The sequence below is a fragment of the Heloderma suspectum genome, chromosome 7 (genome assembly GCF_057233095.1).
Source record: "Heloderma suspectum isolate Gila_16-S chromosome 7, 16-S_ref, whole genome shotgun sequence".
In the NCBI taxonomy this organism is placed as follows: Eukaryota; Metazoa; Chordata; class Lepidosauria; order Squamata; family Helodermatidae; genus Heloderma; species Heloderma suspectum.
The window spans coordinates 2,760,951-2,777,663 of NC_139464.1; the positions used below are offsets into that span (position 1 = coordinate 2,760,951).

At 53.6% G+C, this 16,713-nt stretch overlaps 1 pseudogene; it reads left to right on the forward strand.

Annotated features, from left to right (window-relative positions):
• Window positions 1–552: 552 nt before the first annotated feature.
• On the forward strand, window positions 553–14,151 carry LOC146339217 (uncharacterized; annotated as a pseudogene).
• The last annotated feature ends 2,562 nt before the right edge of the window (window positions 14,152–16,713 follow it).

Below are 16,713 nucleotides of genomic sequence, written 5' to 3' on the forward strand. Positions count from 1 at the left end.
TGCTCCTGTCAGCTTTCCCCCAGGGTTGTGTTTAAAGGTTGCTAAAACAGACATGTTGTTTAACCCGAGAGCTGCTCCCAGCATCCTCTGTGAGGTTGCAATGGCTCCTGGGTGGATCACAGGCGGCTTCCTTCGCATCCTTCCAAGCGACTGCTGCAGGCCCTGGAGAAGAGGCGATGGATTAAAATCCCAACATCCTCTGCTCAGACCAGCCCAAGGAGAAAGGCCTCCCTGCGTGCTTCCAGAAGATGCTCAAACTTCCAGAAGGTCTATTGTGTCTGCATTCCGCAGGCCTGCCATTGTCACCACAACTCATTTAGCCGTTTCTTAGGGCCAACGTTATGCTGGGTGCTGTACTGGCCCCGGAACGGATGTGGCTGCTTCCCAAGAGCTCTTCCATGGCGAGGACAGGCTGGGCTGGTCCCTGACGTGAGGGGTGGCTTCTTCACTCCAGCCCCCGTCCCGGTGGCCAAGGCCAGACCTGGTCTCCTAGCAACGTAGAAGGAGAACCCGCTGATGTCGACATCGCGATGCTGAGGCACGACTCAAACGATGTGCAACCGGTACCAGCAGTCCCAGCTCATGATGGGCGCCCCGGCCGGGCTGCTTCTAGGAGTCGTGGCCCTGCTGAGGTTTTTAGGGACGCATGGCTATGATACAGAGAGTAAGCAGAGTCTGGGGATGGGTGGCTGGGATGAGGGCTCTCTCCCCTGGTCCCATTGCTAGGGCCCACACATGGGGGCTCCCCTGCCAGCCTCCCTGCCGAAGTGTCTCCCCACCACTGCCATCTCGGTGAAGGCTGACCCTCCAGCCCTCGGGACTTCTCTTCCCCCAAGGGAGTCTGAAGTCAGACAGGAGCCCATTCCAGCCCATATGAAACCCTGGTAGTACTGGCCCTGCCTGAGGCGTTGGGGTTTGGTCCATGCAGTTGTTGGAAGATGTTGCACCTGACCAGCCTTCTTCCAATACGTGCACAAGGTCCTCATTGTGCTGCCTTAGGCTGCAGTCCCACACACAGGTACCTGGGAGTAAGTCCCATTGAACTCTGTGGGGCTTACTTCTGAGTAGACATGCATAGGATTGTATTGTTACTATCTGATTCTCTAGAACCAAGGTACCAAGAGTTAGCTAGAAAATCCCAAGTCCAAGGTGCCCTTCCGCCTCCAGCTCTCTTGTTGGACCGAGGCATTTGCGTCGCTGCGGTATGCACTTGGCACGCTTCGTAAAATGCTACATGTGCGTCATTATGGAAATTATATACTGAAGAAGTGGAAACGAATCCAGGCTTTTACCACCCTCTGTTCAGGGACAACATGAAGTATCTTCAAGAAGTGCCATGTGTCTGATAATAGTTGCTGTAGATTTGCCCCCAAAGGGAGAGCAAAGCAAGACCTTCCTTAGGACCAGCCAAAACGGACTGAGGGAGCTTCAGGTGACAACCCCAGGGGTGTCCCACTGACACAGCTGACCGCCTTGCTTGTTTCGTGAATATGCCAGCATTCGAGATGCAATTGTAGTTTGGTCAGGCCATCCTCCCCCAGCACAGCTGGCTTGGGGGATGCAGGGATTTGTAGTCCAACACACCTGGAAGGTACCAGGTAGGCGAAGGCTGTGTTGGGCTGTGCCAGGGCGGAGAGAGTATTGCAGGTCACATCACGGCGCATGGAAGGAAAGCTCATTCTACTTTGGGAAATATAAATGCTGCAGCTATTCAAATCTGCCTCTGGCACCCACTTGCCCTCCGTTGATTGCAGGTGCCCCATTGAACACCCCACAGGCTTCCTATAAAATAGGCTTCCGTAACCAGATGCCCTCCAGATGCGCTAGACTACATCTTCCATCACCCTGAGCCAACATGGCCTTTGCTCATGCTGGCTGGGGATGATGAGCCTCCCAGCCTCACACATCTGGAAGGCAGCTGTTGTGAAGAATTGCCAGATCTCAGGATCTGGCCATGAGCTGGAGGTTGGAGGCCCATCGCCAGGGCTGTAGGACAGCAGGTTTGACGCTCGGGCCCATCAGTGAGCCTAAAATTGCCACCTTTGTATAGAAACACAGGAAGCTGCCTGACACCGAGCCAGACCACAGATCCATCGAGCTCAATGCTGTCTACACTGGCTGGCAGCGGCTCTCAGGACTGCAGCCTGGTTCTCCCCCCACCCCCCGCAGCCCTCCCTGGAGACGCTGCCAATAGGACCTGGGCCCTCCTGCGTGCAAAGCAGGCCCTCTGCCCCCTAAGCACAACCTCTGAATCTTTCAGGTAGAAGATCTGCAACGGTATTGTTTTAAAACACGATTTTAAAACAAAAACACCACTAATAATTCTGAACAAGAAAATATTGCACAAGTGGTTTTTTCCACTTAGTTCCCATGTTTTCCAGTGGAGAATGGGGAGAGGGAGATCCCTCAGAGTGCAAACACATGCGTGTGCACACACATACGCCACTGCCTCAGATCTTTGCCTCCCTAGCTCTGCCTCTCTACCGCTGGGCCACATCTCTGGGCCTGGCCTCGGTGCCAGGACTTTGTCTTCGAAGAGTTGGCACCCCCACGACATCGTACGGTCCTGCCCCATGACATCACTATGGTCCACCCCCTGAAGCTGCCTCTTTTGGGATGCCAGAGACCGGGCAAGGCCCTGCCTGGGAACCGCCAGCTGCACTTGCCCACACTGGCCACAGGAAGGCACCACTGCTTGCCAGAATGAGAGGTGCCAGATCTGACTTGCCGGGCACCAACTTTCTCGCTTCCTGAGCAGTGCCAAGGGAAATCTGAGCAGGCTGGAAGAACAGGCCTACGGCAAGAGCGCAGCAGCCCCGGGCAGGGTGGGGGTCTGATGGCAGAAGTGCCACTTGCCATCGCCACCAAGCCCCCCCAGGATCCAGGGAGATACAGCCATGGAGAGCCACGCTGCCTTGCCCAGTGTGATGGGCTCACCACCCCTTCCCTCAATGAAAAGCAGGGGTGTGGAGCCTGGGAAGAGCCTTTGTGTCTTTGTCTAGGTCAGGAAGGCCAGGAGCTGTACTCTGAAAGATCTGGGGCAGCCGCCAGGCTGGGGGAAGCTGATCTAGGTGCTTATTTCTGGTCTCCCTGAGTTGAGCTCAAGGCAGCTTAAGATAAATCCGTTAAAGGCACAATCCTATGCGCATTCAGACAGAAAAACGTCCTACAATGTCCAGAATTCTCCAGCCAGCCATCCTGGTTGGGGGATCTATAGGACTTTTTTCTGTTGAAACATGCGTAGGATTTCCCCTAAATGATGATGCGCATTCAAGAGCTGCACACCAAGGCAGCAAGGGCCTAACGGCCAAAAGCGAGTTCCAGCCAACCGGCCCGGCCGGCACATCCCCCTAACAAGGCAGAGCCTCGGCCCGAAGGCTCCTCCCCAGGACACCCGCTGAGCGGCTTCAGGGCAACAGCAGGGAAGAGCACCAGAGTGACTTCATCATCGCCATCGTTCATTTCTAAAAAGCCTGCAGTTCTACATGCAGATTAATTTGCATTTATTCATGGTATTTCTACACCTCCTTTCTGGGGCCAACTAAGGCGGTTGAGGAAGCTTTGTCCAGCCATTTCGAGCTCAGGTAGGGTCTACCCATGAGCAGGGTGGGGTGGGGACCAGTGTGGCGGCTGCCATGGATCTTGCCACCCTCTACGGGGCGCTGTCTGCAGCGGGACGCCTCCCTGATGTGCGGAGGCTCTCTGCATGCCGTGGAGCCCTGGGGATCCCCTCGTGGCTTTCAGGGCGGCGTGTGCGCAGCAGCGTTGCTTCTCTGGATGAGGCTCCCCACTCCCTCCTGTCGTTCTGGATGCCAGGATGGAGCGAAATCCTCTGGCAAATTTGACCCTGTGGACTAGGCCGAGCCCTGAATTCTCTTGCAGTTCCTTCCAGGATGTTCTTGTGTGTTCTCTGTGCCACGACCTGGCCTGGGTTTGCTCACGCTCATCTCTGACCTTCTCTGCTTCCCCTCAGCCTGTGGGAAACGGCCCCTGGCACCCAGCCACGGTGGAGCCATGCGGATTGTGGGGGGTGTCGATGCCTTGCCCGGAGCGTGGCCCTGGCTGGTCAGCATCCAGATCCCCTCCTCCAAGGGCCCCCGGCACTCGTGTGGGGGATCCCTCCTTGCCCCCAACTGGGTCCTCACTGCAGCTCACTGCTTCAAGACTAAGAGGAGGTAAGCAAGACAAGGGCACCGGGGGCATCTGGGCTGTCACCGGCGGTAGACAAGGCTAGAGGAATCCACGAAGCCTCTGAGCACATGCAGAACCCCTGCCTAACCATGGAGGAATCCGGGAAGAAACTCTCCAACACGCAAGGAGAGGTGGCAGAAGTTGCAGCGTGGGGTGCGCCCTTTGGGCGGACCCCGTAAGCAATTATTTATTTATTTATTTACTTATTTATTTATTTCATTTCTATACTGCCCAACAGCCGAAGCTCTCTGGCCGGTTCACAAAAATTAAAACCAAACAACACACAATGTGAGGCAAAGGCTGGCGTGCAATCTGGCAGGAAGGCCTGCTGGCGGCTTTCCCTGCCTGCTGAACAGCTCAGCAACAAAGATATTTTATTTCCAACATCTGCCTCAGAATTTTCTGTAACATGATCAAGGCGGCAAACCAGCCTCCCCCACCCTGATGCTCTCCAGTTGTTTTGGACTACGATTCCCATCATACTGGCTGGGGCATGCTGGGAGTTGTAGTCCAACGCATCTAGACAGTGTCAGGGTGGGGGAGGCTACAGTAAACCATCCATAATGTTAAAATTAAATGATAACCTCTTATTGGACTGGTGTGTTTATAGTTGTATATTTTTATGTCGGCCACCTTGGAAGGTCCTTTTGCCCTGAAAGGTGGCCTAGAAATCCAGAAATCAGTACATGAATGTTTTAAAGAGACCTGACGCCAGTGGGAGGCGCAAGCTGTTCTCTAGTGACCATTCACTGTGCTTCAGAAACCTTAGGCCAGCCTTCCCCAGCCTGGTGCCCTCCAGATGTTTGGGGCTTCAATGCCTATCAGCCCCAGCCAGGACAGCCAGTGAGTCAGGAATTCTGGGAGTTGTCATCCAGAACATCTGGGGGCCACCAGGCTGGGGAAGGCTGCCCTAGGTTGCTTTAGGGTGATTGAGCACTCTGGGGCACCCAAGCGGGAGGGAGCCATTGCCCTGCCCCCGAAGTGGCCTAGGCCCTGCTATTGACCCCTTCTTGATTCCCCGTGAGGAGTGTGGACAGGAGTACTCCAGGATTTGGAAGAGCATCTGGAGCATGTACCGATCCTCTGCAGACATTTAGGGCGCAATCCTATGGATGTTTAGGCAGAAAAAGGCCCTACAGCCCCCAGCACAGGACTGTGCCCTTCGACAGCTGCACAGGACTTGTGAGGGAGACGCTCCTCATGTGCCTGTGTGGCAGTGGAGGCAGCATCTGCAGGGAGAGTTGGGGGGCAGGGCCCCGGGGGGCAGGGCACATGCGGTGGGCTGCACAAGCGGCCTCTGGGGGTTGCATGTGGCCCACGGGCTGCCATCACCTGCCCCTGTTCTGAAGGGACAGGCTGTCATGGTCCACCCCAGGGTACGCAACATGCTGCCCATAGGCACCAGTGCACCCTGGACCCCTTTGTTGGGGGCTGCCCAGCTGCCCTACCCCTCCCACTTTTAAAAAAATTAACAAATTTCCTTACCTGTGGCTGGGATTGCTTCGAACAACGCGAGGGCCTCCAGCCTGTGCCACCTTCTTCTCCCATGAAGGCCCCTGGGCCACCCGCAGGCTCAGAGACATGCTTAGGAAAGGAAGATGGCAGGTGGCTGCAGGCCGATGCTTTTCTCTGCCCTGCCACCAAGAAAGTGCGGGGCGGGGGGAGAAAGTGACTGCTAGTACCTCTGCCTGGTAAGCTGGGGGCGGGAAGCGGAGAGATCTTGGCCTTGTACTCAGTCCTTGGGGCAAGTTAGGTGGCCTTGGTGACTAGCCACACATCCTATGGCAGCCATTTTGTGGTTATGCCCAAGACAGATTCTGCAGTTGCCAAAGGTGGCCACAGACCCAGGAAGGCGGCCTCCCCTGGTCCAGCCACATAGACGAGCCTCTAGGTGGGGCTGGGTTCCACCCACTGTCTGTGCAGCTGCACACGCTGTGCCTCGGCAGGGAGCATGGCATGGGGCCAGCCCTGTGGCTCCTCCCCACTGGGCCCTTCCTGGCTTTACTACGCGCCTTGTGGCAATCATGGGGGGGGGGTCAGGTGTGCATGTAAATCGCACATTTGAGCTTCATCGGCTTTGTACGTGGTGGACTTCAGCCAATGTCTGCCGTTCTCCCAGTCTCCAGGGCTGGGTGTGTACAGGATTTCTGAGGTTTAGAGTTGTGAGTTGGGGAGCAGACGCAGGGGGGCCTCACACTAATCACGTTCTGTTTGCATGCAGATCTTTGCATCTCTGGAGGATTGTGGTGGGCGCCACAGACCTTTCCAAGCTGCCGGCCACTGTCCAGCTGCGTTCGGTGCGCAAAGTCGTCCTCCACCAGGATTACAATCCGCGCACGGAGGCCAACGACATTGCCCTGATACAGCTCGACAGCCCTGTGACCTTCGACGACTATGTGCAGCCGGCCTGCTTGCCTCGCGTCACCATGGGCGCCAACGTCTCCTTCTCAAACTGCTACATCAGCGGCTGGGGGACCACCGCCCAGAACAGTGAGGGCGAGGGGGGAAGGCACAGCCAGAGGCTGGCTCAGGGGCGGGCGGATAAGCGACTGCATGGGCAGGGGCAGGTGGAGGAGTGGCTGAGAGCTGCTGATGTCCTGCTTGGGCTTCCGTGATGGAAGTCTGCAGTGCTCATCCACGCTCCCCCCAGATCTGGGAGAGCAGGGGAAGCATCCTCAGGGCTTTTGCCAGGCCAGACACAGGTCTGGCGCTTGCCTCACGTGCAACTGTAGTTGGTGTCCCGCGGCTCCTTCCTTCCCACTTTCCTTTGCTTACATGAGCTTTAAGCCTCAGTGGTGCTGAAATGCCTTGGCTCAACCCACGAGTTCTCATCTCTCTGCCCCGCCCCGTCTCATGTGCCACTAAGGGCCCAATGGCATGTGACATTAAATTATGTCTGCATTTGTGTGCATGGTGGTGTGCTTTTTTAAACGGCAACCTTGGGGGCCCGATCCTGCTGCTAAAAACCACACATGTGCAAACACAGATTCAAGTGACGTCATTTGGCTCTGTGCCAAGTAAGGGGTAGGGAAGGGAGGGGCGGTAGAGAGCAGCTCCTGGAGGAGGCAGAAGCCAAACTAACCAGCCCCCTTTGCTCACAGGTGTGAAGACATCGGATGTCCTGCAGGAGGCCAAAGTGAACATTCTGGAGACTAGCAAGTGCAACAGCAGCCAGTGGTACAACGGGGCCATGAGCCCCCTCACCCTGTGCGCAGGATATGAGGAAGGGGGGATCGACAGTTGCCAGGTGAGGAATCCGGGAAGGCCGCTCCCGCTGGCAACGGCTTCCCAGGAGCTCTGGCAGCACGAGGGGCTGCGCCCAGCGCTCCGGGCTAGTGAGCCAGCTCAGCGGGTGCGCCGCCCTCTAGCCAAACCTCTCAGGGTAACAACACGTGCAAATGCAGCGCAATAAAATCCAGTTAAGCAGAACTTTTAAAAGGCAAGAGCAAACACACGCGCACACACACTGAAAACAACAAATGCTAGAAAGGTAAAGAAAAATATCTACAGAGACAAAAACAGCTCTAAAGGCCACTGTGAGATATATCTGGGCAGCAGAGCATATCGCAAGCTAACAGACCTGAGCGAATAAAGGGCTTTTTGCCTGATGCTGAAAAATCAACGAAAATAAAAAAGTAGGTGCCAGGCAGAGCTCTTTGCAGAGAGCATCCCACAGCTGTGGGACTGCCACGGAAAAGTCCTGCTTGCAAGTAGCCACCTGCCGAATCTCAAGACGTGGGGCTCTCTGATGGAGCTCTCAGAGGACTCGTGGGAATGCAGGAAAAGAGGCAGTCCTTTAGATACTGTGGCCCTCAGCCACAACGGGCCTTGCTTCTGAGTAAGCATGTGCAGGACTGTGCTGTTTGTTGATTCATCTAGTGATTACATTTGCACATGGACAGAAGATACAGAGCAAGAGAGAGCGAGAGCCAGAGATCGTGAGAGAGAGTGAGAGTGAGAGTGAGAGAGAGAGAGAGAGAGAGAGAGAGAGAGAGTGAGAAAGAGAGAGGCTAGCGTACCCAGTGCCTGCCCTGTTTCAGTGAAGGAGTGCTCCCTTCAAGGGAGGGGTCTGTCCACTCCATTCCTCTGAAGGAAGGGCTGCCCCACAGCAGGCGGGAGGAGTAAGGTGTATAACCCTGTCCTGCGGCCTCCCAATCTCCTCCAGCTTCAACCCCATGGACACATTTAAATGTATTACAATTACTGCATTTTAAAAACTAAACAGTTTTGAGATGCACACCCCTGTGGTCCCCTTCATCTGCATGGCACGCTTCAGGTGTCTAGGTTCCATGTCTTGCAGCTATGGTTCTGATAGACTGACAGACACACATCCTCTTTTATACCTCCCTACCTATTCTAAATGATTAATTGACTAAATCCTGCAGTCTGGTGATCTGGTGAATTTGGACCCTGCCCAACTTAGAATCATAGAATCACAGAATAGTAGGGTTGGAAGGGGCCTACAAGGCCATCGAGTCCAACCCCCTGCTCAATGCAGGAATCCAAGTCAGAGCATCCCTGGCAGACGGCTGCCCAGCCTCATCTTGAATGCCTCCTGTGTGGGAGAGCCCACCACCTCCCTAGGTCATTGGTTCCATTGTCATATTGCTCTAACAGTCAGGACGTTTTTCCTGATGTTCAGCCGGAATCTGGCTTCCTGTAACTTGAGCCCATGACTCCATGTCCTGCACTCTGGGATGATCGAGAAGACATGCTGGCCTTCCTCTCTGTGACAACCTTTAAAGTACTTGAAGAGAGCTATCATGTCTCCCCTCAATCTTCTCTTCTCAAGACTAAACATGCCCAGTTCTTTCAGTCTCTCCTCTTAGGGCTTTGTTTCCAGTCCGCTGATCATCTTTGTTGCCCTCCTCTGAACCCTCTCCAGTTTGTCTGCATCCTTCTTAAAATGTGGTGCCCAGAACTGGACACAGTACTCCAGATGAGGCCTAACCAGGGCTGAGTAGAGGGGAACTAGGACTTCCCAGGATTTGGAAGTTATGCTTCTATTAATGCACCCCAAAAGAGCATTTGCCTTTTTTGCAGCCACATCACATTGTTGGCTCATCTTCAGCTTGTGATCGACAACAATTCCAAGATCCTTCTCGCTTGTAGTGTGGTTGAGCGACATATCCCCCATCTTGTAGCTGTGCATTTGGTTTCTTTTTCCTAGGGGCAGAACTGGGCTTTATCCCTACGAAATGTCATTCTGTTGTTTTCTGCCCAGCACTCCAGTCTATCCAGATCACTTTGAATTTTGTTTCTGTCTTCCAAAGTATTAGCTATCCCGCCCAATTTGGTGTCATCTGCAAATTTGATCAGCATTCCCTGCACCTCCTCCTCCAAGTCATTCATAAAAATGTTAAAGAGCACTGGGCCCAGGACTGAGCCCTGCGGTACCCCACTCGTTAACTCTCCCTAGTTTGAGACGGTCCCATTGATAAGCACTCTTTGAGTCCGATCCTGTAGCCAACTGTGGATCCACCGGATCGTTGTTTCATCTAGCCCACTTTGAGCTAGTTTGCTCATCAGGATATCATGGGGCACTTTGTCGAAAGTTTTGCTGAAGTCGAGGTATATGATGTCTACAGCATTCCCATGGTCCACAAGGGAGGTGACTTGATCAAAAAATGAGATCAGATTTGTCTGGCAGGACTTGTTCTTGACAAATCCATGTTGGCTTCGAGTCATCGCTGCATTGTTTTCAAGGTGCTTGCAGATGGATTGCTTTATCATCTGCTCCAGAATTTTCCCAGGGACTGATGTCAGATTGACTGGTCTGTAGTTCCCAGGTTCCTCCTTTTTACCCCTTTTGAAAATATGGACAACATTAGCCCTCCTCCAGTCATCTGTAGGGATGTCAGAGAATTCCGCCACGGATCTCGGGGAGGCCGAATGCCAGCGCATTCAGCCCCCCGAAATCCGTGGCAGAATGGTCTGCCACCCCCCTGCCACCCCCCCGGGACGGGACTTACCTTGGGCGGATCTTTCTGGCGGTGGAGCGGCGGCGGTGCGGCGGCTGCGGCTGCAGCGGCCGGTCTTCCGACCGGCTGTTGCCGCCGCCATTTCCAGTTAAAAAAAAACAAAAACGTGATAGGCTACGTGAAGATTTACGTAGCCTATCACGGCTAGATTTTTAAAAAACACCGTGATAGGCTACGTAAATGTTTAAGTAGCCTATCACGGGTGATTTAAAAGGAAAAAAAAACGCACGTACGCAAATGGCGGCTCCCATGGGCGCCGCCATTTGCGTTCCTTATTTTGGCATGTCTTAGTCTACGTAAACATTTACGTAGACTAAGACGGCGAAAATAAGGGGAACGCAAATAGCGTAGCGTTCCCCTTATTTTCGCCGTCTTAGTCTACGTAAATGTTTACGTAGACTAAGACGTGCCAAAATAAGGAACGCACGTTGTTGTTTTTTCTTTTAAATCAGCCGTGATAGGCTACGTAAACATTTATGTAGCCTATCACGGCTGACTGCAGGGACGCAAACGGCAGCAGCTACGGCCGCCGCCATTTGCGTCCCTGCTAGCCAGCGGCCGGATGTCCAGCCGCTGGCAGAGCCGGCCGGCAGCTCCACAGAATCCCTGCGGAGCACAGCCAGCCGGCCAGGATTCGGGGGGGAGGGACGGAGCGCCTCCCCGCCCAGCCAGAATTTCGGGGGGAGGGACGGAGTGCCTCCCCCCCATCATGATTGTCACCCTTCGAAAAGGTAAGTGACTTTCCTACATTCCTAGTCATCTGGCCCTTCACCCGTCCTCCATGATTTCTCAAAGAAATGGTTCTGAGAGTTCTTCTGAGAGTTCTTTTATTCCTCTCGGGTGCAGTTCATCTGGCCCTGGAGATTTGAACTCATTCAAAGGAATTAGGTGTTCCTTGACCATATGCCTATTGATCTCAAGCTGCAATCCTGCCCCTTCAGCCTGTACTTCACCTTTGCCAGGGGGGGTCATAGACCCTCTTTTGGGAGAAGACTGAACCAAAGTAGGAATTGAGCACCTCTGCCTTTTCTTTGTCATCTGTTATCGTTTTGCCATCCTTATTGAATAGCTGAACCACCATTTCTTTCCTCTGCCTTTTACTATGCACGTAGCTGAAGAAAGCCTTTTTGTTGCATTTAGCATCCCTTGCTAACCTCAGCTCGTTCTCAGCTTTAGCCTTCCTGACGCCATCCCTGCAATTCTGTGCTACCTGCCTGTACTCTTCCTTTGTTACTTGGCCTTCTTTCCACTTCCTGTATGTGTCCTTTTTTGTTTTCAGGTCATCTCTAAGCTTTTTGTGAAGCCACATTGGCTTCTTCTGTTGTCTTCCACCTTTTCTTCTTGTTGGAATTGTTCGTAATTGTGCCTTGAGAATTTCCTTTTTTAAAAACTCCCACCCATCTTGGACTCCTTTTCTTGTTAGCGTCGCTTGCCATGGGCCCTTGCTGATCATTGTTCTGAGTTTATTAAAATGGGCTTACCTAAAATCCAGGGTACGCATTTGACTACACTCGACTTTTGCTTCCCTTAGAACCAAGAACTCAAGTACAACATGGTCGCTTTCCCCCAGAGTTCCTCTAACTGCTACTTTATCCACTAAGTCATCTCTGTTGGTTAGGATCAAGTCAAGGATAGCCGATCCTCTAGTTCCTTCCTCTACTTTCTGTAGGAGGAAGTTATCCGCCACACAAGTCAGGAATGTCCTGGAGGGGCCATGTTTTGCAGAATTTGTCTCCCAACGAATATCGGGGAAATTGAAGTCCCCCATTACTACTACATCATGCTTCCTTGAAACACTGGCTATTTGCTTCTCAAAAGTTTCATCCTCGTGTTCTCCTTGGTTGGGTGGCCGGTAGTAGACTCCGACCACCAGGTTCCTGTTATTCTTTGCTCCATTTATTTTAACTCAGGTGCCCTTGATGGGGCTACCAAGCTCATCCTCCTGTATTTCCATGCAGAGATATGTGGTTTTTTTTTAATATAGTGCAGCTCCACCTCCCTTTCTGTTCCTCCTGTTCTTTTTGAACAAATTATATCCTTCCATTGATGTATTCCAGTCATGAGAGTCATCCCACCAAGTCTCAGTTATACCTATCTGGTCATAATTTCCCTCTTGTATTAAGAGTTCAAGTTCATTCTGTTTGTTTCCCATACTCCGGGCATTAGTATATAGACATCGAAGACCATGTGCTTCATAGTCTGGCTTTCTTCCTACATGTGTCTGAAGACTATTATTGGGTGCTATTAGAGCTGTTCTCTCCGTTGCAGTGCATGAGCGTACGTCCATTGTTACCCCCAAGTTTACATCTCCCTTCCCCGTGGCATTCAGTTTAAAGCCCTCCTGATGAAGTTCTTCATGCTGTGGCCAAACACATTTTTCCCAGCCTTTGTGAGGTGCAACCCGTCCCTTGCCAACAGTCCATCTTCCCGGAAGTATAGCCCGTGGTCCCAGAAGCCAAATCTCTCGCGTCGGCACCACCTTCGTAGCCAGTCATTCACTTGGAGTATTTTTCTTTCCCTTTCTTCATGTTCTCTTATTCCCCAGAGGGTCGACAGTCGCCGCTCCAGTCCACTTACTTTTTCCTCCAGCAGCGTGATCAACTTGCACTTGTTGCAGGTGTAGGCCATGTTCTCAGGCAAGAAAACAAACATGACACACACCTTGCAGGTCACCACCACTGGAGAGTCCTGTCCTTCCATAGCCTCTTTTCCCTTTTTGTGTCTAGCTTTGTGATTGTTCTAGACTAGCCTGTGCCTGCTCCTCTACTCAGTAGAGGTTAAAAGCAGAGTCCCACTGGTACATTTATTACAAGACAAATAAATGGAAAAAAAAGTTAGTTAAAAAAGACAAAAATGTTAGGGGCCTCTGGCAGGGCATGGGCCGCTGAGGGTGGGGCTGAATTGAGAGCCTATGGTGTGGATCTTGGCTATTGGTGCCAGGGGAGCCTGTTTTGCTTTTCCACAGTGCCACTGAGGCCCCTTCCTTTCTTCTCTCTGCAGGGGGACAGTGGGGGGCCCCTGATGTGCAAGACGTCACCAAACTCCCTGTACTATGTTGTTGGGATCACCAGTTGGGGCAAAGGCTGCGCTCAGGCAAACAGTCCCGGGATCTACACCTCTACCAAGCACTTCCTGGAATGGATCTTCGGGGAGATGGTTGAAATGGAAGGGGGGAAGTCCCCAAAGAAGGAGCGGCCTCAAAAGCACAAGGACGCCACTACAGCTAGTCTTCATCCTGCTGGAATAACGCTCCTTCCTACTGAGGCTGTGACAACACAGCCTGTCGAACACCGTCTGGAGGAGTCACCAGTCCCGCTCCCCACAGATCCCCCCGAAAGCTCCCCAGAGGTGGACACGGTCCCACTCCCCACAGATGCCACTGAGAACTCCCCAGAGGTGGACACAGTCCCGCTCCCCACAGATGCCTCTGAAAGGTCCCCAGAGGTGGATACGGTCCCGCTCCCCACAGATGCCCCTGAAACCTCCCCAGAGGTGAACACAGTCTCTCCACCCACAGGTGCCCCTGAAACCTCCACAGAGGTGTACATATTCCCTCTCCCCAAGGATGGCCGTCCCAAATGGCCAAAGTCAGCCTTGAAGCACCCCCATGCAGGGCCAGAGCCAACCATCCTGGTAGAGCCCCCCTATATCCCTTTAGCAGCTTCACCCCCACCTATGGAACCCCCATTTCTCCCTGTTGAGCAAATTATCACTCTGGAGCCACCATACTTCCCTCAAGAATCAGTCCCCACAGCTATAGCCCCGCCATATATCCCTAAAGAAAAACCTCCCACGCCACCAGAGTCCCCTTTCATCCCCCTAGATGTGACTGTTTCTTTGGAGCCCCCATATATTGCTCAGGGGGATGCCTACACAACTCCAGAGCCCCCCTTTCTCCCCACACAGCCCACATATGTCTTCCCCAAACCAGCTGACGCTACAACTCCATCCAGCAGTTCAGAGACAGCTGTTGTGCTAGAGCCCCCATACATTCCCTCAGATGGAGCTCTCATCCTGCCTTCCTCAGACCCTCTTCCAAATGGACCTCTCAGGCCGAAGGACCCTGATCCTCAACCACCTGTCACTCTGGATCCACCAGACACTTCTGTCACTCTAGAGCCCCCATATATCCCCCCAGAGAACCCCGTCATGATAGAGCCCCCATACATTCCTCAAGAGGCATCTTTCACTCTGCAGCCTCCATACACCCCCTCAGAGACAACTGTCACTCTGGAACCTCCATATACCCCCCCAGAGACAACTGTCACTTTGGAACCTCCATACACCCCCCCAGAGACGTCTCCTAGGCTAAGTCCTCCATATACTCCTCCATGGACAATTCACACTCTGGAACCTCCATATGCCCCCCCAGAGACAGCTGTCACTCTGGAACCTCCATACACCCCATCGGAGACAGATGTCACTCTGGAACCTCCATACACCCCATCGGAGACAGATGTCACTCTGGAACCTCCATATACTCCTCCAGAGACAATTCAAACTCTAGAGCCTCCATTCACTCCTCCAGAGCCCGTGTTCACTCCTCCAGAGCTCCCATACACCCCACCTGAGACATCTGTCTCTCTGGAGCGCCCATTCACTCCACCAGAGTCCCCATATACTCCTCCAGAGCCCCCATATATCCCTCCAGAGGCAGGTGCGCCTCTGGAGCACCCATACACTCCTCCAGAGCCCATGTTCACTCCTCCAAACCCCCCGTACATTCCCCCAGAGACATCTGTCCCTCTGGAGCGCCCTTTCACTCCTCCAGAGTCCCCATATACTCCTCCAGAGCCTCCATATATCCCTCCAGAGGCAGGTGCACCTCTGGAGCGCCCTTATACTCCCCCAGAGGAAGCATACCCTGTTGAGCGCCCATACACTCCTCCAGAGCCCAAGTACACTCCTCTAGAACCTCCGTACATTCCTCCAGAGACAGGTGCCCCTCTAGAGCGCCCATATACTCCCCCAGAGAAAGCACACCCTGTTGAGCGCCCATATACACCGCCAGAAGCCCCGTACACTCCTCTAGAACCTCCGTACATCCCTCCGGAGACAGGTGCCCCTCTGGAGTCCTCATATACTCCCCCAAAGGAAATGCGCCCCGCTGAGCACCCATACACACCACCAGAGGCCCCGTTCGCTCTTCCAGAGCTCCAGGACATCTACTTCAAGACAGCTGCCCCTCTGAAGGGCGTACAAACTCGTCCAGAGAAAACATCCGTTCAAGAGTCCCCATACATCCTCCGAAAGAAACATCGTACTTTGGGACCCCCGTACACCCCACAAAGGGAAACCCACATGTTGGAGATCCCATACCCTCTTCCGGAGTCCCCATACATCTCCCCAGAGGAAACTGCCCCTCGGCAGTATTCACGTGCCCCTCCGGAGGTCCAGCAATCTACTCCGGTGGCCCCACGCGTCCCACAGGAAGCCTCTGGTGTCCAGGAGCCCCTAGCGCTCCTTCCAGTGGCTGCCATCCAGCAGAAGGCTTCCGAGCGCGTCCCAGAGTCATCTGCTGCCCCTCGCTATCACCGAGCTCCTCCTCGAGCGAAGCTCTGGCGACGTTCCAAGTGAGAGAGTCTGTGCAGGTGGCGCGTCCCTCCTGCTGCAGCCCTTTGCATGTCTCCTCCTCGGGCTGCCCTCCAGCGGCTGCTTCTCCCAAGGGCCGTGGAGCAATAGGGGCACTCCATCTCCCCAGCCCCACAGTTCTCCCGTTCTCAGTACCATGGTGCCCAGAGCTTCCCTGGATCTCTAAGAATGCCCAAGAGAAGCAACGAGGAAACACAACTGGTGTCCAGCCCGGGCAGATACAGAACCTATTCCGGACTATCAGGAAGGAGCTCTCAGTGAGAAAATCTGGACTGAGCCGCGTCACCCTGCCCTGGGCAGCACTGTTACCTGCAGGTGTGACAGCATAGTACACAGGGTACACAATCTCTCTCTGCCTTTGTCTGGTTTGTTTCACTGGTGGCCTTGGGGAGACAAGTTGGTTCGCTCAGGGTAAACCCTGCGTCAGGAGGGGTCCACCCTTAAAGGCAGCCTAAAAATAATGTTAAAGAAATAAGTAAACTAGAGGAGGTCCACAGCACCGGGAATCTATGTGGTGCTCTGCTGCAGATGCAAAAAAATCTTGTTAGCCCTGCTGGAGCCATATTAGTCGCAGCAAAATGTTTCCACTCTTGCTCATAATGGCATGCATTTGGCGTGTGTCTGACCCTGGCACCGTGTGCTCAGTGAAACTCTTCCCCCTGCAGCGGCCTTGGCTTCTATTCCTGCTGGAGGAAAGACAGCCACCTGCCCAGTAGAGCTGGCTCACAAAACCAGCATCTCAGACAAACGGACGGGGGGGGGGGGGGTGCCATTGCAACTTAAACCCTTAGTCCACCTCAGGGGTGGGCAGTACGCAGCCTGTGGCCCACATGCTCTCCCTGGCCTTCTTTTGGCTGAGCAATGGCAGCGAGGAAACAGACCCTGCTTTTACAAACCCAAAGTGGGGTTTGCTGCTGAAATGCAGGGGCATGGCAGCAGCGGTGAAAAG